Genomic DNA, 10,178 nt, shown 5'->3' with positions numbered 1-10,178 from the left:
CAATATACACGATCTGGGATATGTACGTTCCCAGGAAACCGCATCACATGTGACTGGACCTCAGTCTGGTGTCGGACTGCTCGGGCGTTACCACCATGTACGGCAGATCGCAGGAACGGAGGACAGTCCCTACTGTGGAAGCCTCATAGCTGCGGGATGGCTGGTCCCCACTATAGATCACTGTCCCAGGCGGACAATCACGTATTGCAGCATGAAAGTATCGCAGACAAGGCGCATGGCAGCGCCGCAGAAATGATCTACGACTGACCTACGGGAGTTCCGGTCTCTACAACCAATCAGCACAGACACCGGAACGAGTGTAGTCGTAAAGAGAGGAGGAGGAGAGAGAAAGCACGTTGTCAATACATGGCCACAACGCACTAGCAGTCCCAGCAAGCACAGACGCCGGCTGCAAGGGTAATGTCCAATTCGTCATAGTTCCATCGCGCGGTAACGGTGGTGGCGCCACCCACTGGACGAGGCTTGGCAGCGCATGTTGTTTCTCAAACAGCTGTGCTTATGTTATATTCCGGAGAACTGCAGGGAAACAGTCCCCAAATCATTATTGTTTGCAAAGCGCATGTGTGGTGTAAAGGCTGGGGTCTCTGACTATCACTTGTTGCTATGAGCTCTGAGCTTACCAGACTATTGTGGCAGATCTCATTGCTGCAGGTCATAATGTTAAAGGGAACCTGTCACCCCGAAAATCGCGGGTGAGGTAATCCCACCGGCATCAGGGGCTTATCTGCAGCATTCTGTAATGCTGTAGATAAGCCCCTGATGTTACCTGAAAAAGGAGAAAAAGACGTTAGATTATACTCACCCAGGGGCGGTCCCGCTGCTGGTCAGGTCGGATGGGCGTCTCCGGTCCGCTGCGGCGCCTCCTATCTTCTTTCCATGACGTCCTCTTCTGATCTTCAGCCACGGCTCCGGCGCAGGCGTACTTTGACCGCCCTGTTGAGGGAAGAACAAAGTACTGCAGTGCGCAGGCGCCGGAAAGGTCAGAGGCCCGGCGCCTGCGCACTGCAGTACTTTGGCTGCCCTCAACAGGGCAGAGCAAAGTACGCCTGCGCCGGAGCCGTGGCTGAAGATCAGAAGAGGACATCATGGAAAGAAGATAGGAGGCGCCGCAGCGGACCGGAGACGCCCATCCGACCTGACCAGCAGCGTGACCGCCCCTAGGTGAGTATAATCTAACGTCTTTTTCTCCTTTTTCAGGTAACATCAGGGGCTTATCTACAGCATTACAGAATGCTGCAGATAAGCCCCTGATGCCGGTGGGATTACCTCACCCGCGATTTTCGGGGTGACAGGTTCCCTTTAAGGGGCAACTTGTAGATTGTAAGCTCTCACGAGCAGGGTCGTCTTATTTTGCTTTAATGATTGTATTGTTAACGTTGTTACTTATGACTGTTGTGTTTGAAGCAAGCTGTAAAGCGCTGCACTATATAAAGATGATTATTATTAACTAGAAGGGCACAACTTGAGTGGTGGAAAGGGCAGCTTGGAGGGCGCTACTCGAGTGGAGGAAGGGGCAGCTTGGAGGGCATTAAGCGTATGATGGAAGGGGCAGCTTGGAGGGCATTAAATGTATGGTGGAAGGGGCACCTTGAGGGCGCTAAGCGTGTGGTGGAAGGGACAGCTTGGAGGGCGCTAAGCCGGTGGTGGAAGGGGCAGCTTGGAGGGCGCTAAGCGGGTGGTGGAAGGGGCAGCTTGGAGGGCGCTAAGCGGGTGGTGGAAGGGGCAGCTTGGAGGGCGCTAAGCGTGTGGTGGAAGGGGCAGCTTGGAGGGCGCTAAGCGTGTGGTGGAAGGGGCAGCTTGGAGGGCGCTAAGCGGGTGGTGGAAGGGGCAGCTTGGAGGGCGCTAAGCGGGTGGTGGAAGGGGCAGCTTGGAGGGCGCTACTCGGGTGGTGGAAGGGGCAGCTTGGAGGGCGCTAAGCGTGTGGTGGAAGGGGCAGCTTGGAGGGCGCTACTCGTGTGGCTGGAGGTGCTGCTTTTATGCCAAGTGGGAGTCGCTGTTAGAGGGTGCTAAGTGCGTGGTGCTGCAAAATAGTACTTAGCGGGAGATGCTGCTTGAGTGCTCCAAATGGAAGTTGCTGCTAGTGGGCACTAAGTGTGTGGCGGAAGGTGCTGCTTAAGTGCACCAAGTGGGAGTTGCTACAAGAGGGCGCTATGGTTGTGGCTGTAGGTGTTATAAGATGGTGCTAAGCATGTGGCAGGAAGTGCTGCTGGAGTGCTCCAAGTAGTCTGCATGTAAAATTTCTCAGCATTCCCAACTTAATTCAAATTCCAGATCAGATCCATTTTTGAGTCAATGGGTGTCCAATATTTGGATCTTGTACAGGTTGCCTCTGTTTTTTTTTTTTTTTTTTAAATATCCATTACATTTACAAAAATAGGAAAATTTACGGTATTTGGCTTTTTATTTATTAACTCCATCACCCCAAGGCTGTTTTCATCTTCCTGACCAGGCCATCTTTAACAATTCTGACCACTGTCACTTTATCTACTATATAAGGCCGGCATCACACTCAGCGTATAAAAATACGGTCCGTATTTTACGGCCGTAATACGCCAGAAAAGTCAAAAAATGGTGATCCGTAAGTACCCCGTAGGCAGGGTGTGTCAGCGTATTTGGCGCATGGCATCCTCCATATGGCATCCGTACTGCGAGATTTTCTCACAGACTTGCAAAACTGACATACGGACATACAATGGATCCATGTGTTAAAAAAGTCAGAAAAACATATAAAATATATATAGAGCATCATGTGGGGTCATTATACAGTATGGAGCATCATGTGGGGCCAATATACAGTATGGAGCATCATGTGCAGCCAATATACAGTATGGATCATCATGTGTGGCCATTATACAGTGTGGAGCATCATGTGTGGTCATTATACAGTATGGAGCATCATGTGGGGCCAATATACAGTATGGAGCATCATGTGCGGCCAATATACAGTATGGAGCATCATGTGTGGCCATTATACAGTGTGGAGCATCATGTGTGGTCATTATACAGTATGGAGCATCATGTGGGGCCAATATACAGTATGGAGCATCATGTGCGCTCATTATACAGTATGGAGCATCATGTGTGGCCATTATACAGAATGGAGCATCATGTGCGGTCATTATACAGTATGGAGCATCATGTGTGGCCACTATACAGTATGGAGCACTGTGTGGCCATATTTTTTTGTTTATAATTATTGTATATGAAACGGTGTGATCAGCAGTGCTAAATGGGTGTGGTTGGGACGTGGATATGGGTGTGACTAATTATGAATGGGTCTGGTCAGGGGCGTGGCCTAAAATTTGCTGCGTGCGCCGCAAGCTTTATCCCTCTTTCCCATCCTCAAAAGTTGGGAGGTATGCATTTACCGTACGTTTGGGAATAGGGTTGGGGTTAGGGGTGTGGGTAGGGTTACTGTTGGGATTAAGGTTAGGGGTGTGTTTGGATTAGGGTTTCAGTTATAATTGGGGGGGTTTCCACTGTTTAGGCACATCAGGGGCTCTCCAAATGCGACATGGCGTCCGATCTCAATTCCAGCCAATTCTGTGTTGAAAAAGTAAAACGGTGCTCCTTCCCTTCCGAGCTCTCCCGTGTGCCCAAACAGGGGTTTACCCCAACATATGGGGTATCAGTGTACTCAGGACAAATTGGACAACAACTTTTGGGGTCCAATTTCTCCTCTTACCCTTGGGAAAATACAAAACTGGGGGCTAAAAAATAATTTTTGTGGGGAAAAAAAGATTTTTTATTTTCACAGCTCTGCGTTATAAACTGTAGTGAAACACTTGGGGGCTCAAAGTTCTCACAACACATCTATATAAGTTCCTTGGGGGGTCTAGTTTCCAAAATGGGGTCACTTGTGGGGGGTTTCTACTGTTTAGGTACATTAGGGGCTCTGCAAACGCAATGTGACGGCTGCAGACCATTCCATCTAAGTCTGTATTCCAAATGGTGCTCCTTCCCTTCCGAGCCCTCCTATGTGTCCAAACGGTGGTTCCCCCCACATATGGGGTATCAGCGTACTCAGGACAAATTGGACAACAACTATTGGGGTCCAATTTCTCCTGCTACCCTCGGGAAAATACAAAACTGGGGGCTAAAAAATGTATGCGGGAAAAATTTTTTGTTTTATTTTTACGGCTCTGCATTATAAACTTCTGTGAAGCCCTTGGTGGGTCAAAGTGCTCACCACACATCTAGATAAGTTCCTTAAGGGGTCTATTTCCAAAATGGTGTCACTTGTGGGGGGTTTCAATGTATAGGCACATCAGGGGCTCTCCAAATGCAACATGGTGTCCCATCTCGATTCCAGTCAATTTTGCATTGAAAAGTCAAATGGCGCTCCTTCGCTTCCAAGCTCTCCCATGCGCCCAAACAGTGGTTTACCCCCACATATGTGGTATCGGTGTACTCGGGACAAATTGTACCACAACTTTTGGGGTCCATTTTCTCCTGTTACCCTTGGTAAAATAAAACAAATTGGAGCTGAAGTAAAAATTTTTGTGAAAAAAAGTTTAAATGTTCATTTTTATTTAAACATTCCAAAAATTCCTGTGAAGCACCAGAAGGGTTAATAAACTTCTTGAATGTGGTTTTGAGCACCTTGAGGGGTGCAGTATTTAGAATGCTGTCACACTTGGGTATTTTATATCATACAGACCCCTCAAAATGACTTCAAATGAAATGTGGTCCCTAAAAAAAAAAAAAAAAAAAAATGGTGTTGTAAAAATGAGAAATTGCTGGTCAACTTTTAACCCTTTTAACTTCCTAACAAAAAAACATTTTGGTTCCAAAATTGTGCTGATGTAAAGTAGACATGTGGGAAATGTTACTTATTAAGTATTTTGCATGACATATCTCTGTGATTTAAGGGTATAAAAATTCAAAGTTGGAAAATTGTGAAATTTTCAAATTTTTCGCCAAATTTCTTTTTTTTTCACAAATAAACGCAGGTAATATCAAAGAAATTTTACCACTATCATGAAGTACAATATGTCCAGAGAAAACAATGTCCGAATCACTGGTATCCGTTGAAGCGTTCCAGAGTTATAACCTCATAAAGGGACAGTGGTCAGAATTGTAAAAATTGGCCCGGTCATTATCGTGCAAACCACCCTTGGGGGTAAAGGGGTTAAAGGACCTTCCACCTACCTCTAACGTTGTCATTTGTGCCAATGTGCACCATGACCGCTGGGTCCTCACCAGCCCCTCCCAGTAATCTGTCAAGCCGATCAGCGATGTGTCGGACTCGAGCGCCAGGTGGGCAGCACACCGTTCGACGATCCCTGTCTTTGTGACAGATTGCCCTATCTGTTACCATAATAATTCAGTCATCAAAGTAAAAGGTGGCTACTTTGAAGAACCTAGAATATAAGACATAATTCCAGTTGTTTGACACTTTTTGTTAAGTATATAATTCCACATGTGTTAATTCATAGTTTTGAGGCTTTCAGTGTGAATGTACAATTTTCATAGTCATGAAAAAACAGAAAAATCTTTAACCCCTTAGCGACCGCCGATACGCCTTTTAACGGTGGCCGCTAAGGGTACTTAAACCACAGCGCCGTTAATTAACGGCGCTGTGGAAAAAGTAAATAGCGCCCCCCAGAGTCGGATTTTCTCCAGGGTCTCGGCTGCCGGGGGTAGCCGAGACCCCAGAGAACATGATTAGGGGTTTTTTTTACCCACCCCGCATTTGCCGGTAATTAGCCGTTTACCGACGATCGCAAAAAAAAAAAAATGCGATCTTTTTAATTTCTCTGTCCTCCGATGTGATCGCACATCGGAGGACAGAGAAAAGGGGTCCCAGGTAGCCCCCCAATACTTACCTGTCTCCCCCGGTGCTCCTCGTGGCTCCCGGTGGGCGCCGCCATCTTCAAAATGGCGAGCGCATGCGCAGTGCGCCCGCCGGCCGGCCCCGCGAAAATCTTTGGGGTCTCTGCTGCCGGGGGTAGCCGAGACCCCTGTTTTGCGATCGCCGGTAATTAACTGTTTACCGGCGACCGCAAAAAAAAAAAAAGAAGTAAAGTGTAATTCTCTGTCCTCTGATGTGATCGCACATCAGAGGACAGAGAAATAGGGGGATTCGGGGACCCTATCATACTCACCTGTGTCCCTGGATCCTCCTGCTGCTCCTCCTGGCCGCCGGCAAAAGAAAATGGCGGGCGCATGCGCAGTGCGCCCGCCATCTGTCTCCATCTGCTGGCCGGCAGGAGAACCGCAGTTGGGGCTAAAATTAGGGTTAGGGTTAGGGCTAGGGTTGGGGCTAAATTTAGGGTTAGGCTTCTTTCACACTTACGTCGGTACGGGGCCGTCGCAATGCGTCGGCCCGACATACCGACGCACGTTGTGAAAATTGTGCACAACGTGGGCATCGGCTGTAGTTTTTTCAACGCATCCGCTGCCCAATCTGTGTCCTGGGGAGGAGGGGGGCGGAGTTACGGCCACGCATGCGCGGTCAGAAATGGCGGATGCGACGTACAAAAAAACGTTTCATTGAACGTTTTTTTTTTTGTGCCGACGGTCCGCCAAAACACAACTGATCCAGTGCACTACGGACGCGACGTGTGGCCATCCGTCACGATCCGTCGGCAATACAAGTCTATGGGCAAAAAACGCATCCTGCGGGCACATTTGCAGGATCCGTTTCTTGTCCAAAACTACGGATTGCCCGGAATGCCAAACGACGCAAGTGTGAAAGTAGCCCTAGGGCTAGGGTTGGGATTAGGGTTAGGGTTTGGATTAGGGTTGGTATTAGGGTTAGGGTTGGCATTAGGGTTACGCTTGGGATTAGGGTTAGGTTTGGGATTAGGGTTAAGGTTAGGGTTGTGATTAGGGGTGTATTGGGATTAGGGTTAGGTTTGAGGTTAGGGTTGAGATTACGATTAGGGGTGTGTTGGATTTAGGGTTTTGGTTAGGGTTGTTTTTGAGTAAGGGTTGTGATTATGGTTAGGGTTAGTGATTAGGATTATGGATCAGGTTGGGATTAGGGTTAGGGGTGTGTTGGGGTTAGGGTTGGAGCTAGAATTGGGGGGTTTCCACTGTTTAGGTACATCAGGGGGTCTCCAAACACGACAGCCAATTTTGCGCTCCAAAAGTCAAATGGTGCTCCCTCCCTTCTGAGCTCTGCCGTGCGCCCAAACAGTGGGTTACCCCCACATATGGGGCATCAGCGTACTCGGGATAAATTGGACAACAACTTCTAGGGTCCAATTTCTCTTGTTACCCTTATGAAAATAAAAACTTGGGGGCTAAAAAATATTTTTTGTGGAAAAAAAAATATTTTTTATTTTTGCGACTCTGCATTATAAACTTCTGTGAAGCACTTGGGCATTCAAAGTTCTCACCACACATCTAGATAAGTTCCATGGGGGGTCTAGTTTCCAAAATGGGGTCACTTGTGGGGGATTTCTACTGTTTAGGCACATCCGGGGCTCTCCAAACGCGACATGGCGTCCGATCTCAATTCCAGCCAATTCTACATTGCGGTGCGCCCAAACAGTGGTTTACCCCCACATATTGGGTATCGACGTACTCAGGAGAAATTGCACAACAACTTTAGTGGTCTAATTTCTCCTGTTACCTTTGTGAAAATAAAAATTTGTGGACAAAAAGATCATTTTTGTGTAAACAAAAGCGATTTTTTTTTTTTTTTTTTTTTTTTTTTTTTTATTTTCACGGCTCTACGTTATAAACTTCTGTGAAGCACTTGGGGGTTCAAAGTGCTCACCACACATCTAGATAAGTTCCTTAAGGGGTCTAGTTTCCAAAATGGTGTCACTTGTGGGGAGTTTCCACTGTTTAGGCACATCAGGCGCTCTCTAAACATGACATGGCGTCCGATCTCAATTCCAGCCAATTCTGCATTGAAAAAGTCAAATGGCGCTCCTTCACTTCTAAGTTCTGCGGTGCGCCCAAAAAGTGGTTTACCCCCACATATGGGGTATTGGCCTATTCAGGAGAAATTGCATAACAACATTTATGGTTACATTTCTGTTTTTACACTTGTGAAAATAAAAAAAATGGTTCTGAATTAAGATGTTTGCAAAAAAAAGTTAAATGTTCATTTTTTTTCCTTCCACATTGTTTCATTTCCTGTGAAGCACGTAAAGGGTTAATAAACTTCTTGAATGTGGTTTTGAGAACCTTGAGGGGTGTAGTTTTTAGAATGGTGTCACACTTCATTATTTTCTCTCATATAGACCCCTCAAAATGACTTCAAATGTGGTGTGGTCCCTAAAAAAAAAAAAAAAAGGTGTTGTAAAAATGAGAAATTGCTGGTCAACTTTTAACCCTTATAACTCCCTAACAAAAAAAAAATTTTGTTTCCAAAATTGTGCTGATGTAAAGTAGACATGTGGGAAATGTTATTTATTACCTATTTTTCGTGACATATCTCTGATTTAAGGGCATAAAAATACAAAGTTTGAAAATTGCAAAATTTTCAAATTTTTTGCCATATTTCCGTTTTTTTCATAAATAATCTCAAGTAATATCGAAGAAATGTTACCACTAACATGAAGTACAATATGTCACAAAAAAACATTCTCAGAATCAGCAGGATCCGTTGAAGCGTTCCAGAGTTATAACCTCATAAAGTGACAGTGGTCAGAAAAAAAAAATTGGCTCTGTCACTAAGGGGTTAAATGAGTGTGTCCACACTTTTGGTGTGTGTGTGTATGTCCGTGATTGGCATCTGTACCATCGCAGCTACAGCCACAAAATTTTGCAGTCACACGTCTGGACCCTGAGAGCGTCATAGGCTATGTTGTGAGGTGAAATTTTAACCCCGCGCGTTCCAATTCCCCAAACAATTTTGCCCCTATCTACATAATGGTGAAAAAGTGAAAGGAAAAGTGTTGGAGACAAATTGACAGCTGCCAGATGTGAACAAGGGGGACTTAAAGAATGAGAGCGATGGCGCCAAAGAGTATATACCGTACAGTTGCTAAGGTGGGGCCCCGACATGGGATACTCGCCACACACGGGGATATGAACACACACACAAAATGCGCCACACACTACCACGTGCTTGAACACATTACCCTCAGCACACATTTCACCATACATACACCAACCTCGCCACATAAAAGTCAAAACACAAAAGTCGCCGCTCAAAACTCGCTACGCGCAAAACTCGCCACATGCAAAAACTAGGCTCACGGAAAACTCGCCAAAAGTGCAAAACTCACCTCATGGAAAACTCGCCACACGCAAAACTTGCACACGCGGAAAAATTGCCACATGCACAAAAGTTGCAACACATGCAAAAGTTGCCTCACACAAAACTTGCACATACTCAAAAGGCACCACACACAAAACTCGCCATGCACAAAACTTGCTGCACACAACTTGCTACACTAACCTGTCACATGCAACTCAACACACAAAAAGTTGCTACACGCATGTTGCCACACACAACTCAACACACACAACTAGACAAACGAAACTCGCCCTAAAACACACACAAGTCTGGTATTATCCTTCAAAAATAAAAATCTGATTAACAAGCAGACAAACTACAAAAGCAACAAATGTACCATATAGGAAATACGGCAGCTGTCAGTCACATGACCTGTCTATTATGTGTATGTGTGAGCTAATATATACTGCCAGGGGGGAGGGCTTCCTGTTGGCTGGGGATTTATCAGTCTGTCAATTTAGCTTACAAATACTGAGGTAAAAATACTGAGCAAATAATGTGTGAACGAGGTCTAATACAGGAGGAGATGACATACAGATATATACTATATACAGGGGAGATGACACACAGGTATATATTATATAGAGGAGGAGATTACCTACAGGTATATACTATATACAGGAGGAGGTGACACACAGGTATATGCTATATATAGAAGATGACATACAGGTATATACTATATACAGGAGGAGATGACACAGACATATACTATATACAGGAGGAGATGACATACAGGTATATACTATATATATAGGAGGAGAGGACACACAGCAGGTATGTACTATATATAGGGGAGATGACATACAGGTGTATACTATATATAAAGGAGATGACAAACGTATATACTGAGGTGAAAATGAGAGGTGTGAGGTGAAAATGAAAAGGTGTGAGTGCAAAATGAGAGGAGTGAGGGAAAATAGTGGAGTGATCGGAAAATGACAGATGTGAGGTCGAA

General features: G+C 45.7%; 1 protein-coding gene across 4 annotated transcripts in view; it reads left to right on the top strand.

Annotated features, from left to right (window-relative positions):
* The first annotated feature begins 205 nt into the window (after nt 1-205).
* The window catches only part of MTRR (5-methyltetrahydrofolate-homocysteine methyltransferase reductase), an 831,186-nt gene continuing 821,213 nt past the window's right edge, over nt 206-10,178 (top strand). For 2 of the 4 annotated variants that reach the window (XM_069730415.1, XM_069730416.1), the window contains exon 1: nt 207-417. The gene's annotated coding sequence lies outside the window, so the exon portion shown is untranslated. Of the gene's footprint in view, nt 418-10,178 lie in introns of all 4 variants that reach the window. The other 2 variants (XM_069730414.1, XM_069730413.1) reach the window with 2 other exon arrangements.

The sequence above is a fragment of the Ranitomeya imitator genome, chromosome 6 (assembly GCF_032444005.1).
Source record: "Ranitomeya imitator isolate aRanImi1 chromosome 6, aRanImi1.pri, whole genome shotgun sequence".
Taxonomy (NCBI): Eukaryota; Metazoa; Chordata; class Amphibia; order Anura; family Dendrobatidae; genus Ranitomeya; species Ranitomeya imitator.
This window is presented reverse-complemented; position numbering and strand designations above follow the sequence as displayed.